Source organism: Polypterus senegalus, chromosome 18, assembly GCF_016835505.1.
Source record: "Polypterus senegalus isolate Bchr_013 chromosome 18, ASM1683550v1, whole genome shotgun sequence".
Classification (NCBI taxonomy): domain Eukaryota; kingdom Metazoa; phylum Chordata; class Cladistia; order Polypteriformes; family Polypteridae; genus Polypterus; species Polypterus senegalus.
The window spans coordinates 70,904,560-70,920,547 of record NC_053171.1 but is presented as its reverse complement, the minus strand read 5'-3'; the positions used below and the strand labels follow the sequence as shown (position 1 = coordinate 70,920,547).

The following is a 15,988-nucleotide window of genomic DNA, read 5'->3' as shown; positions in this document are numbered from 1 at the left end:
ATGGATGGATCTTGAAGCATATTGAAATACACAATCCAGCATCACAGGTGGGACAATAGTAGTGTGATTCCCTGGGATTTTCTTTCCAGACTGTTCAGCTTTTGAACAGCACACTGCACATGTGTGATTGACATGAGTGTCTCTTTTGGCCGCTGAAGAACGTTTCTTACAAGATGCCATTATGAGGCTAGGAGAAGATGTGTCTGCACCGTTGGCTGGGTAACACTCGGCCCTGTTGCTTACACAAGACACACATATCATTTCCCGAGCAACACTCGTCACTAAAGCTGTTGGCACTTTTACATTCCGAGTAATCCTCGGGTCTAACACTTACGTGAGATGCATCTACAGTATACAGTTGCCCGACTGATGCGCAGGACTAACACTTTTAGCACTGTTTACTTAGTTTATTCCATTAAAAATACCTTTATTATTATTATTATTATACCAGCAACACTGGGTGTAGTATAAGAAGCACACATAACGGTATGCTGGTACTTTGGGAGGCTCAATCACACAACCAAGCAGAACAGAGTGTACTGCGAGCAATCCGGTACCAGAAGCATATTAATAAAGTGTCACTTTAGTTTTAATTCAGCTATTTGCTAAAGATATGTTGAAACAGTGTGATTAGGTGATGCAGCAGCCATACGTCAAATCTTCAGGGCCTCAGGTTAAAAATGTAAAAACTAAACACGTTTATAAAACACAAGAAAATGATCACAGGCTCCATGCATGTTTTAGATGCACAGTGGCCGATGATGATGTTTATTTTTTTTTTCTTTGCAGACAGCAAAGGCTGTGCTCTTTAAATATAGAGGCAGAGTGAAAACAGTCCACAGAATGAGGCAAGCATCTTCGGCTACAGCATCACACTATAAACAAATTCATATTTAGTCCAACTTACTGATTACAACTTTCAGTACAATAGTGTGTCTCCATTGCAAGTCCCACTGATAAGAGACACATGACAACTTTTCAGCACATGTTGTAATGAAGCAAGCATGGATTACAATGAAAAACAGCAACAAACACTAGTACACACACAAACAAATGGAAATAAATAAATAAATAATTATTTGACATAGACATGAAATAAGTACCAAACTTAACATAGCCCTTCTCAGATGGATTTATTCCAATTTAGGATTTCTGGGCCCAGATTAACAACATTAAGCGCATGGCTGGAAGCAACCTCACATGGTACACACCGGTCCAACTTAGAGTCACCAGTTAACCCAACATGCATGTCTTTGATTATATAAGAGGAAAAAAAGCCAGAAACACAAAAAAAACAAACAAACAAGCAAGCATTCTGGACTGTGAGGCAGCAGCTTTTACCACCAATGCACCAAACAGAACAAGTAATACCAAGACGCTCTACTGTAAGTCAGCTAGCTGCAAAATTACCATTATTGGTCACGTGGTGCTGGAAACTGAGGAGTACTATAGATGACATGATTACAAAGAGCGGTCTCGATCACGGATTTCCTGTGAGACAAAAGTAAAAAATTCATGGGGTAAAATTACTCATTTTTAATCCTCTGGCTTGGGGATGTTACAGGGTTGGCAAACTTTCATGCAGTGTTTGGTGTAACTGCTGCCAGGCCTGCTTTGATGCAAGTGGCCGAAATACTAAAAAGTGCTAGTAGTAACATATCAAGTGCCATCAGAGGTGTAATATATATATATATATGTACACATTTTTGTAATTTATAAAACTCATTTTCCTCAAAATATGGTTACCTTAAAACAAGGACCAGTCACTGATCAATCTCAGCCAACTGCAAAAGTTAATATTATATTTTAGCTCTGTTTGATTGTCAATTCCAATTTGAAAGAAAAAAATGTGCCATATGATGCATTTTCTGATAATCACAAACAATACTAGTGTTCTCTAAAAAATATTTAAAAATACAAGTATTAGTGATAGGAAATACAACTTTTCCTAAAAATAAAATAACAACTGTCATCCTGAAACACAATAAGGCAGAATATAAACATGAACAGACACTAAATAACAAAAATTCAATCTTGTAGAGTAATGAAAACATGAATCTAAATTCTGCCCACGTTAACAAAACCACCAGGGGTGTGGAAATCCAACGGCCAACTCGTCCGACATGGGTAAATTGACCGTCAGACAAGCGTGTTTTTTGGTTTCAGTTGTACGCGGACAAGTGCAATTTTCTGGAGAAAAAAGAATTATATGTGCTGTGCAGGGCACATTTTTATCACTACTTTCAAATTTTAAACATTTGGGTATGTACTTCGTGTGGAAACAGTCTACTTAGGCATGTTCTTCATGTCTCAAATTGGTCTTCAATATTGTTTACAAAATGACGGCTGATTTTTCAAAAGGGAAACACTCTTACGGCCTTACATAAGTATTTTACCCTACTATTTACACGCTTGGAGATGCAGTCATTTTTTTCATGCCAACATTACGATATAATCTGATGATTGTTCATTATAAACGATAACTTTTATATATTATTGATAAAATACAGTACATTGTTTCTACATACAAATACGGTCATTTTACTTACGATGCAAACGTTTTCACCAAATAACAAAGCTTGTTAGGCAGTTAATCTTTCTTGAAATTTGCGATTTCACGTAGGTTGTGATATATTGAGGAGTTAAGAAATTTATTGCGTGACAACATTAATTTTGATGAGCTGCCTATAGATCGTTTTTGATTAGAGAATTTTTCATATAAGACATGTTGGTTTCGCTCTGTCAGTTTATTAAAAATAAATAAGAAAATATTCTAAATGTTATGAGTTATCTATAAAAATCTTCACTTAGATGCAATTATTGTTTCCCGCCAACATCGGTAATATTTACTTCTTTGGAAATGAACCATCTTGCGGAATTTCAAATACGTCATTAGGAATTACTGTGCGTAACCCATAATGCACTGCGGTAAGCACGTTTTCCTCGCTATATGCGTGTTGCTGAAACTGAAGCAAGTAGCATCGCGGATGAGAAATGGATTGTTTCTTGATTAAGACTGGCACAACAGGCCAAGAAAAACCTGACAATGAGGGCAAGAAAAGAAAAACAAAAGCTGAAAGGGACCAAAAGATAAAAAAAGAAAACATTTTTTTCAATTGCAATGGCTCAAAGAGTTTCTGTGGGTAAATGCAGACGACACTGACTCCATTTTCTGCCAAATTTGCCGTCAGTATCCACTTATTGCCGACAAAACATCCAAATTGTTTACCGGCAAGAAAGTCAACAGAAAAAAACACACTACTGCGAAACACATTGCCTGCATGTCAAAGCATGAGTCTAAAAGTATGAAAAAGCGTTTTCTAAAGTTGAACGCTCAGAGGTTGAGTGTTATGCTAGGCTGTTCAATACTGCTTACGCAGTTGCTAAGCACAACAGGCCATTTACTGACTTTCAATTTCTGTGTTCTGTGCAGGAAAAGAAGGGTGTAAATTTAGGGATTGGCCATCGACGCAAGAACGCCTGTGTTGAGTTTGTGAAGTCAATATCATCTGTTTTGTTGAATGATGTCTCAAGCCACATGAAACATGTCAGATTCTTTTCAGTCATGAGTGACTCAAGCACCGACTCATATCAGTAATAGACCAAGAAACGTTCATCCAGAAACGTTTGATCCCTACACAGCCATGGCTAGCACTGAGAATTTAGAAAATGCCAAGGCAGATGGTGTTGTTGCTGCCATAAAAAATGGTTTGTCAAAATGTGGCACTGATATTGAAAACATTGGAGACAATGACCCAAAGCTTGTGTGCATTAATCTTGATGGTGCAGCAGTTAATCTTGGAGCTAAAAATGGTGTTGCAAGAAAGCTCAGTGATTGTGTAAGTAACAAAGTTCTTGTTACACACTGTGTGGCACATAAACTGAAGTTAGGTGTACTTGATGTTGTAAAAGACGTAGACTATCTAAAAAAGTCTGAAGATACCATTAAGCACATCTGCAAGTTTTATTCTTTTTCACCAAATAGACGAAGTGAGCTGCAAAATCTTGTGTCAATTTTGAATGAAACCTTGCTTAAGCATTCAGAAATAAAAGCCATCAGATGGGTATCATCAAAGCCCAGAGCACTGAAAGCTGTTAGCCAGGATTTACATGTAACTGTTACCCACATGGAATAGATATTTTCCACATCAAACAATGCAGATGAACTGGGGCGGGCTAAAGCCATCCTACATGACCTCAAGCAAGTAAAATTTATTAAGTATCTATATCTGATGATGGATGTATTTTCTGCTATTACAGCCACCTCAACTCTTTTCCAGAGAAAAGACTTGTTGATATTTGAAGTTAAGGAGGCCATTGACACATTGTACACCAGACTGCATGCCATGACAAAGGAGCCAGGAGAAAGCCTTGCTAAGCTTTATAACTTGTTTGACAAGGTGTCTAGTACATTTGATGGATACTTAAAGCTGTCTGGTGATTTCAGAGATTTTTTTGAAGACAGAGATGTTCATGATCTGCTGGAAAGCATGGTTCAGTATATACTTACCAGATACTCTGACCTTGATAAGCCTCCTGTGTCAGATATGAGGGTGCTTGATTTCAGAATCTGGCCAAACACTGTGTCTGAACTGAGCACTTATGGAAACTATGAAATCAAGAACTTGTGTCAGCAGTATAGTGATTTGTTGACTGATGAGGAAGTTAAACATGCACCATCTGAATGGCAAGCACTTAAAGTGCAGATATCAATGCAATGGCAGTACCATCCACTTGCTGTCTATACCTCAGTTCTGCAGAGGAAGGAAGAGTCTCTGAAGAATGTTAGTGTGCTGATCTCACTGTTTCTTACAGTTTCTCCTTCCACAGCTTTTTGTAAGAGGTTATTCTCCAAAATGAATTTAGTAAAGAGTTCTCTAAGAACTCGCCTGACTCAGGAAAACCTTCAAAACCAGATGCACATTGTTGTTGATGGTAAACCTTTAGAAGAGTTTGACCCACTACCAGCTGTGGAATTCTGGCTGTCATCTGGCAATAGGCACATCCCTCATAAAAAACCTGAAAAGTCAACAGCATCCATTTCTGCAGGACCATCAGTTCAGGAACCATGCAGTTCAGCTCAAGCAGAAATGAACAGCATTCAGCTCATGCTATCTGAGATGGTAAAGATTCTTGGGGGAGAAGATGTTGAAAGACAAAAGCTGAAGATCATGGCAGAAAATGAATCAGGACAGTGTTCTGTTATGTAACTAATATGTGAAATAGAACTAGTTTAGCTATAATGAAGGCATTGTTTATTAGTGAGTTAAAATGATAAGGGGATCTTTTATATAATGTTCTAGAACAAGGTGGCAAAATACTACTCCCTGATAGAACTTTTTCAGTTTTAAAATGGAAAGCAGTTTTGTTATCAATAAAAGAGATTAGAAAAAATAAACTATTTTTCACTTTTGTTATTTGTTTATGGTCAAGTGAATTTAACTGCCGAACAATTGGATTTTCTAAGTTTACTTGTCCGTGGACAAGTAGAAAAAAATTTGATTTCCACACCCTGACCACCTTTGTATATGTGAGAAACTAAAATGTTTAAGTTGTATAATAGTACCTGTGTATTTAGTCTTTGCCTCTTGTTTTTATTGTATCAGAAGAAAGGTCTCGGAAAGAAACATTTGCCTTTCCACTTTCCTGCCAGCACATCAGCTACTAGCTTCACATAAGCCATGAGGGGCTTCTCTAAATTCACTATCTGTGCTGCTAAAAGGGACATAAAGGCTTGCCGAAATAAGGCTCAAAGCAAATCAACTGCAACTAAACCCAATTTGTGGGACAGAGACAGGAAGACACACAAGGGAAAGTCCTAAAAACAGATCTTGGAGATAGACAGGAAAAAAAAGGGAGACAACAGTGCCGGCAAGGAGAGAGTAACTAGGCATGCCATTGACGGTCCCTGTCTTAGGAAGACACAGTCATGCTGCACATTCAAGATGGCCTGTAATCTGAAGTCTAAGGAAAAGCAGACACTTCCTGATTACAAATGTCGGCTGAACCAATAATTGGCATTCAAATAACAATTAATGACCTTTGTGGCTAACAACAGGTTATGGTACTTGAATGTGTCCTGTGACCTGCAGGGATACTGGGGCAGAAGGGACTGTTCTAGCCAGCCATGCTTGCAGGCGAAGTGGCCAACCTGCCTTTGAGCCAGGAAACAGACAGGGAGCAACAGAATGGTTTAAAAGTCACATCAGACTAATAGCCTACCAGCTCAAGAGTCAGGCCATCAAGTACAATGACAGATCACTGATCAGGAGAAGGAGAAAATGACACATTTTGTAGTAGCTTTGAGATGGGCAAGTGAAAAATACTGTATCTCCTCAAGTAGCAGATAAAAGCAAAAGAATCCTATAGCGTCAGCGCACCTCAGTCAGACCTGAAGAGCACGACTTTTCTCACTGCTTTCTTTGGTTGGCATTTTGTGTTTTCTCGCTTTTATTCTGCACTACCTTTGATACATCACTGATTCTGGAGGGATGGTTTACCCCCTCATATACAGTATTTATATAGAGTAAACAGTCATCTTACTGTACGTTTAAAGGACGACCTTCTTTAATGTTATGTGTTGTGTGTACCCAATACAAACACATACATATGGTAAAGAGCATCACTCTGTGGTTTTTATGCCAGCATCTGCAACATGCAACAAGACAATTCCACCAAAACATAATTGGCTGGCAGTACACTGCACAACAATACTTCAGACTGAATGACTGCAGTTGCTGGATCTCATTGCCTTGAGGAGCTCAGATTACACAACTCAACATAGAAAGAGATGACAACTTACTCGACTGCATTATGACACTTCAGCACAGTTTCATCTTTCCAGAATATTGTGTCCTTGCTTCATTCTGACAGCCAATTGATAGCATTGGTGCCTGTATGAATGCCTTCCAATTTTGGTTAGACTGGCTACAATCTCTACCTCTCCTTTTTCCTTTTTCCATTCTGTCATGGTACAATAAACACTGCAATTTAAACGAACATCAAATAAAAAGTAGTGATTTTTAGTCTTTAAAGGCCATCATGTTACACAGCCTATCCAGATACTTTCAGTTGCAGAGACACTTGGAGGGAGTCACAGCATGATCACCAGTTGAGTATTTTGGCATATTAGTTCAACCAGTATGTAACTCGCCACAACAAAATGTCATAAGTCACTGGGTCAGGCTCATGTGGGTGCGAGAGGATAAAAAAGCAGGAAGGACAATACATACAGCAAGCAGGAGTAAGAAACACAGGTGTTTTAGACGTCACAAACAGAAGAGAAGCCTGTCTGCTCAATGTCTCCTATTTTATGAACCAAGACGGAATAGAAAAAGAAAAACTCAATATATGTGGGAAGCATTCATTCAGCACAGGCCCTGTCAGGCAGCACAAATTATTGGGTGTTATAAAAAAAAAGGCAAACTCGGGAATACTTTGTAAATGTGAAACTGTGCTGAAACATCATCACACAGTCCGGTAAACTGTCATGCCCTGTGATTTCTAATGGTGTAATCTGACACACTCAGACAGCAAGATCAGCCAAGCAGTTGTTTCATATCCCCTTCAACTAGGAGTCGTGTAAAGTGCCACTGGCTCAACAGGACTCTTCTAAATCAACATGCCATCAGTATCTGCGGCACTTCAATGGGGTTACAATATTGTTTAAATGCATTTTGATTTCTGACTAAATATTTCTTCAAAAAACTGCACATGATAGCATCTGAGGTAGAGGTGATGATACGGTTTCAGAATGTGGCATATAGCATGATAAAACTAACATGTTAGATTAAACTTCATTTCTTCTTTGAACATTTATTTCTTTTACAAATGTTAAAAATAGCAAACCTAAATTCTTGAAACACTTCATCACACTGTGGTGTCTGCAGTCAAGCATAATTAGATGTTGGGATAGAACAACTGTGCACACCTTTCAACATTTACATAGCAGAAAGAGAGAAATGGAGCAGCCTGGTGCTTGGCTTCAAAAAGGAGGAACGTTCTTTTCCTTAATAACAACAATACTGCTAGATAACCAATATTTATAAACAGAAAGAGCACAATAACTAGAAAGAGTGCATTCATTCATTCATTCATTCAAGCAAGCTAATGAGTCCTGTGGCATGTAAGCTAAAAAAAGCAGCTTCTTACTAAACATCTTAAAAATAAAACATTCTGGTATTCTGTAGCTGGTACTTATGAAACAAATACAATCACAGCACCTGAATGTAACCACAGCACTGTTAGCTTCCAGGCAGATGTGCAAAATCAAGTATGTAAAAAGTGTGTAACTTTTAGGACCAGGATTCAAACTACAGGTGTAATATTGTGAAGGACAAGAATAAGAAAAGCCCAAAAGCAGAGGGCAAACACTGACAATGAAGAACCGACAGCTGCCAATACTGTTTCTTTTGATAAGGCCAATGACTCTGAACGAATGGCATGCTCTAAAGCCAGCAAAAGTAGCTTATATATATATATATATATATATATATATATATATATATATATATATATATATATATATATATATATATATATATATATATATATATATATACACTGCTCAAAAGAATTAAAGGAACACTTTTTAATCAGAGTATAGCATAAAGTCAATGAAACTTATGGGATATTAATCTGGTCAGTTAAGTAGCAGAGGGGTTGTTAATCAGTTTCAGCTGCTGTGGTGTTAATGAAATTAACAACAGATGCACTAGAGGGCAACAATGAGATGACCCCAAAACAGGAATGGTTTAACAGGTGGAGGCCACTGACATTTTTCCCTCCTCATCTTTTCTGACTGTTTCTTCACTAGTTTTGCATTTGGCTACAGTCAGTGTCACTACTGGTAGCATGAGGCGATACCTGGACCCTACAGAGGTTGCACAGGTAGTCCAACTTCTCCAGGATGGCACATCAATACGTGTCATTGCCAGAAGGTTTGCTGTGTCTCCCTGCACAGTCTCAAGGGCATGGAGGAGATTCTAGGAGACAAGCAGTTACTCTAGGAGAGCTGGAGAGGGCCATAGAAGGTCCATAACCCATCAGCAGGACCAGTATCTGCTCCTTTGGGCAAGGAGGAACAGGATGAGCACTGCCAGAGCCCTACAAAATGACCTCCAGCAGGCCACTGGTGTGAATGTCTCTGACCAAACAACCAGAAAGACTTCATGAGGGTGACCCAAGGGCCCCATGTCCTCTAATGGGCCCTGAGCTCACTGCCCAGCAGCATGCAGCTCGATTGGCATTCGCCATAGAATACCAGAATTGGCAGATGCACCACTTGTGCCCTGTGCTTTTTACAGATGAGAGCAGGTTCACCCTGAGCACGTGACAGAAGTGAAAGGGTCTGGAGAAGCCATGGAGAACATTATGCTGCCTGTAACATCATTCAGCATGAGCAGTTTGGTGGTGGGTTAATGATTGTCTGGGGAGGCATATCCATGGAGGGTCACACAGACCGCTACAGGCTTGACAAAGGCACCTTGGCTGCCATTAGGTATCAGGATGAAATCCTTGGACCCATTGTCAGACCCTATGCTGGTACAGTGGCTCCTGGTGCACGACAATTCCTGGCCTCATGTGGTGAGAGTATGCAGGCAGTTCCTGGAGGATGAAGGAATTGATACCATTGACTGGCCACCACACTTTCCTGACCTAAATCCAATAGAACACCTCTGGGACATTATGTTTTGGTCCATCCAATGCCACCAGGTTGCACCTCAGACTGTCCAGGAGCTCAGTGATGCCCTGGTCCAGATCTGGGAGGAGATCCTCCACAACACCATCTGTCATCTCATTAGAAGCATGCACCGATGTTGTCAGGCATGTATACAAGAACACAGGGGCCATACAAAGTGCTGCGTACAATTTTGAGTTGCTGCAATTCAATTTTGGCAAAATGGACTAGCCTGCCACATAATGTTTTCACTCTGATTTTTGGGGCGTCTTTGAATTCAGGGCTCTGTAGGTTGATCATTTCCATTTCCATCAAACGATGTGGCATCCTTTCGTTCCTAACACATTACCCAGTCTATATCAGTATAGATATCCAGGAGGATTTCTTTTTCCCATTGAGATCTGATGTGTTTTCAAAGTGTTCCTTTAATTTTTTTGAGCAGTTTATATATATCACATATACATGGAATAGTTACATTTTTTACTTTTACATCTAACCAACATGCAACACATGGCCACTCTCCAGCACTTTGAATAACAAAACCTTATTAAAAGTTACAACTTCATTGTACTGAGGTTGCTGCCCTAAGACCACAAGGCTAGGAAAGTCCTGGAAGTGCTGAACTCATACTGCTGAGGAACCTTTAGGAAATGCTGTATTACTGAGACAACAAACTGAAATTCTAACTTAATAAAGGAAAGCTAAATAGAAAACAATGTAGCAAATAAAAAGGAATGACAGTGAGAGTGCTAATATTATTTGAGTCTATTATACATCCTGGTGACCTGCCCTCATTTATACGGTGAAAATAAACAGAACAATTCGATTAACAGCTATAAACAGTCAGGGTGCACTTGCCTCCCAGGACCTGAGTTTCAGACCATCAGCTACTTCCCTCCGTGTGACAGTTAATGACCTCTAATGGAACGTGATCAGCCTTTTTTTTTTTTTTTATTTTCTATAATTTTCTCCTGTTTAAAATCTCTTTTATTAGGTTACAGAGTCTTGGAATTGTATTGGAATGAACAATGAAATGCAAATTATTAATATAAGCAACAAACATCTTGGAATGGGCATATGGACAACAATGTCCTTTTTTGTGCATGTTTAAGGGAAAAGAAAAAAGAGCTTGAAGCAGCCTGCCTGTTAACGCAGGACAACTGAGAGATCACACATAATGTTTAACTTTGTGCTTTGTTCTGTGATAAAACTTAACTTATAAGAAGTCTTATTTCTTATACTTTGGACTTTTAAAGTGTTTACCTAGTATGGGACTTACTCAGAGGTGTGTTTCTGGAGTTTATCTACAGTAAATACTAGATGATTATTTATCTAAAGCTGAGCGCTGATAGGTGAAAATTAAAATATATTCAAATGTGTTATGTAAATGAACCAAGCTGATAATAGGAAGCGATCTGTATGGTTTCTTCAAACTGCAATAAGGCTGCATTAACAAAAGCATAGGGGACTCCAGCAATGTATGCCAAAAGAAACGGATGGCCATGTTTGAAGTGCACAATGCAGCAACAGCTCAAGACTGCTTTATTAAGTTTCTGCAACAGTGTGTTATAAGTAATGTCATAATTCTTATGGACTGCATTCCACTATTGAATTCATATAAATTATATGAGGCTTTTACACTTAGACCAATAGCCCATTAAATTTAAATGACAGATCAAAACATATGCCATTTCAAAAGAGCCTTTTGAAAAGTGCTGCCTTTGGCATTAGGTATAATTTGGAAGCCACTGGCTAAGCAGTTTTTATAATTGCTCATTCACCATGAGGCAGACAGGCTCTTTTCATGATAAACAAACAATCCCACAAATTTCACTCAAAGACATTTAATGTATTGATTTTTGCGAACAGAGTCAGTTAAATATGCTGCTAAATACTAGTGCTAAACTAATCCTATACAAGACCATTAGTTGGTACAATTGACTAAATTTGTGAAAGGACTAGAAAATCAAGTAACCATATACCCATTTCATTTAAAAAAAAAAAAACTTAAATAATTATGGCCTAGTTACTAAAACAACATTTTTTCAAGTGAATAGCAGTGTAGATGTAAAACTGCAATTTTTTCTGCAAATGTAGAACTGCCCTAAAGATCTCAATCAACTCTAATTTGCCATATGGCCCAGATTCGTTCCCTTGGCCATATCAGTCAGAAGGGTGTTTACATGTCCCTCTCTGGCAGAAACGACACTGCAGCAGTGTGAGCAAATCTAACATTTTGGGGTTTGTCTGTTGATTAATTGTCCCACCTTGAAAAACAAACTTCAGCACTAGCATCAGGAACTTGTCGATACTGTGCAGCAGCAGGGCACCACAAAATCTCACCTTAAACTAATTAGTCCACAAAATAACATGCAGGGAGCAGAGAGCACAAAACGATTCAGACTTCCCTCCAAAGGCACCTCTGCTGTACATCTGCTCTGTGGCAAAGTCACTCTTTAAAGTCTCCTCATCAATGTTCGTGAAGATCTTGTAGGTCAAGCGTCACTCTTGCTACAGCTGCTATGTTACACTGCACAACATTTTGACTAAACAGATTTGATTTTGCACATGGTTCCAAACAAATGCCATGCTTTCATATTGTACATGTAGCCTCGAAAATATGGCTGAAGCGCAGAACAACGTTTAAGCTTCATGAAGTTAAGACCATATAAACACGACAAAGGCATAAGAATCATTTCTAAACTTCTCCCAAATACATAAGCTGAACACACAAAAGGAAATAAAGAAAGTTAAACAACCTGCACAACTTTAAGCTGAGCACCAAGTTACAATTTCAGAACTGTCACATAAAAATAACTGCAATCTAAGCAACAAAATCAAACTGCATTTTAAACATATATAATATTTGTTAAAAACTGGCCAAAAACAGTTGTTATGCATGTTGTACACTACCTGAGTAACATAAGCAACAACTTTCGCTTTCTCTCACGATGATGTGGCATCCATAAGACCAGGGCGATGTAGCCTGCGCTGGCAAAAATGAACCGACTCCAACTAAATGCAAACTGTAATATAATTTGATAAAATGTCAAATTTCACCTGCACTAACTCAATTAAACTATTTTTTTCTAACCTTTTTTTAAAAATATAGCCTCTTTTTCATTTGTTTTTCTCACGTATATATAATGCCAATCAACGCTTGAGGCATTGTTAGCCACAACAGCATTGCAGCCACCTTGAAACCCAAACTAAAGAGTAGGCTGATGATTCACGCTGGCAGTGATGAAGTGCTTTGCACCTTGTATGTTGTGTGCTTTCAATCATCATAGTAAAGTCTAATCGCAAACAGAGGAGTCAAAATCAAATGTTTTGAACACCAACTCCACAGCCCTGCATGTGACAAATATAAAGTGTACCCTCCAGCTGTGCAACAGCTCATAAACGGTGCACAATTTACAGAATTTCAGGTTATAATTGTTGGAGACACGATGCAAAGAAAAAGGACAAATATTTTACTACACAAGTGACATTACAGTCATACAACTAGTGCCCGAGATGTTACCTGCAGCCACATTAAAGAACACTATCAGGCAAACCAGCAGCAAATAGAATTCTTTGCAAGAATTTTGTGTTATGACTGATACAAAAAAAAAATGAAGAGAAGCCCAGGGGTTAGAGAGCTGGACTATAAAACAGAAATGCTGCAGGTTCAATTCCCAAAGCACCTGCTCCTGCTTATAATGCACACAGACACATAGCTCCTCCTGTGGTTTGTACTTTACTTCTAAAAGCTAATGCAAAAGCAGCAGCATACAGTAAATTAGGTTGGACATAAAAAACATCTGTTAAACATATTTAACATTTTTTAATGTTACTTTTAAATTGAATCAGATGCATAATGCATACTTAACAGCTGTCTTCACATCGCAAAACAAATTGACCATGTGTCTCATTAAGACTAATATTTTATTGCATACTGTACATCAGTTTTAACTTTGGTCCTTTTGATGGACATACAGTGAAAGCACAATCCATCCCTCAAATCTGCTGGTCAGAAAAAGTGGTCTTTACACAAGTTAAAAAATTACTACTGACACTTTCTACTTCAGTCAAATGGAAAGTCAGATTGCCCCTAGACGAGTTTGTGGGGGTGTGAGGAGGAGCATCCCATCCTGGTCTGGTTCCTACCTTACAAGACTCAAGATCTTTAATACCTTAAACAGCAACAATGGCTCAACAATGAACGGTTGGTTGGGGGATACAGGACAAACCACCTCAGGATCCCAAATTTGGACCAGAGCAGTCCAGCAACGGGTGACATAGGTTGGACTGATGCAAATTGGCATAACAAAGCTTTTTTTTTTCTTTTTAACTTTGCTAAAAATTTCTTTAGAAACTTGCACTGGCTTTCGCAAGCATTTGGTAGGTGTGTCTGTCATTAAAGCTGTCTGGAACTGGTTAACCTTTGTGTTTAATAAAAAAAACGATGTTATCGCTTAATATTTACTACAGTTAATTAGGACAATTTAAAAGGCTAGTAGATATTTTTCGTGACTCTTATCATACAGTGACAGAATAATTATTAATATCTGTAAATTAAAATATTGATGGACGTAGAAAGTTAGATTTCCTGTATATGGTGCCTTTCTCAACTTTTAAGAAGACAAACACGAAAACAACTAAAGCAGATCGCGAAAGGATGAGTCACCTGCCCAAGCTATAAAACTAAACTGAGGTGCAGAAGGAATGACGCGCGGTGTTCTTTGTATAGCAGACAATACCACATAAATCGGCCACTGACCTAATCCCACCGCATTACGAATACAGTAGCACTTACGGTACATCTGCGCCGGGACACGTACTCAAATATGTTAGTCAGCGACAAATCGGAGTATTTTTAGGAAAACAGCGATCATTTGGGGTGTCAAATTATCATCGGACAATTGTCTCACTCTGATCAAGACATCTGGAGGTCCCTAACATGAAGTCAACAACATCCCCTAGCCTAGATGACCCCCCACGCATTCCACCCAGAGTCCAGTAAGCGGTGAAGTTTCCTGCTCTGTTTTCTGGGATCGGCTTTACCCCCGCAGCCCCACTTTCTGAGATCTTAACAAGTTACTAGATGGATCCTGTCCCCTTTTTACTCGCACTACATTGAACAAGGCGACCTCGGCGATATCGTCTCTTTGGGCCTGAGAACGAAGCCTTCGTCCAAACTTCCACACGCTTTCTTTCGCTCTAAAACCTGTTGACACCGACCGCCGCGAAACTGCCTACCTTCACACGCTCTCTCGTCCCGGACCACTTGTCCTCTCTGTTTTCTTACAAGAGAAGTCGGCTGAAGCAGCCCAACTCGATAAATCCCGTGGGAATTAAGGAAAGATAATGGTCAGCGCACGTAGCGTCTAATCCCAAACCGAATGCTAGCTCGTTGTGACTCCTGCAGTAGACGCGCGGCTACAACAGCGACAGGCAAGCCGCCTTCTCCCAGCAACTCCACTCGAGCTGCGGTACTGAAACGCCTCTTCCAATTGGCCGAGCCCTCCGCCAGGGGCGTTGAGAGAGGGCATGCGATTGGCCAATCGCAAATGGGTTCTCATGGTACCTCGGCATATTTGCATTCCCTGGGACAAAGGTGAACAAGCACGATCGCTGAGGTTAGGCTTTTGAGCGCGTCCCATCTGCATGTTCTTTCACCAACTGCACGAAGAATTTCCTTTCGAATTAGTTCGAAGTCTGCCTGCTGGTGGCTTTCATACACCTTCGCTTTCGTTTTAGATTGTCGGTTCATTCTTTAGATCTGTGCGCACTGGTTTGCGGGGTGTTAAGATGAAAAGTCGTCTTGATTATCTCAAACTTAACGAGATTCTGAACCAGCGACTATTCGGGAGGTCAGATGAGAACAATAGCAACACGGTTTGCTTTTGTCATTTAGATATAGATGAGTTTATACCCAGACATGTAACAAGTGCAGCGAATCCAACAAGTACATAAACCCCACAGACAAAGACCCGTGATTGGGTGCCCGATTCAAGCAGTCTGTGCTTTGTAGTTGTCAGGCAGCGCCGTGGGCTGGCCTACAAAAACGGGCAGTCCAATATGGAGCCCGGGATTAACAACATGAAGAGTGCATCACATTCAGTATTAAAAGATCCACCTGCTAAACCATAGTAAATACTAATAAAGCGTACAGTATATTTGGGAAAATACCAGACCTGCTTAATCTTGAATAGGGTCACGGGGGACTGGAGTCTATCTCAGTAGGCATGAGTCGTAAGTTAAGAACAATCCTTGGACAGACCACCGGGCAAGAGCAATCTTGGGAGAAGCAGACAGCTCATCGCA

The 15,988-nt window shown here is 39.5% G+C and overlaps 1 protein-coding gene across 1 annotated transcript in view; it reads right to left on the bottom strand.

Moving 5' to 3' along the window:
• The window catches only part of LOC120518440 (MAGUK p55 subfamily member 5-like), a 165,155-nt gene extending 150,012 nt beyond the window's left edge, over window positions 1-15,143 (bottom strand). Inside the window, exon 1 of the mRNA XM_039741225.1 lies at window positions 14,921-15,143. The gene's annotated coding sequence lies outside the window, so the exon portion shown is untranslated. The remainder of the gene's footprint in view (window positions 1-14,920) is intronic.
• Window positions 15,144-15,988: the final 845 nt, after the last annotated feature.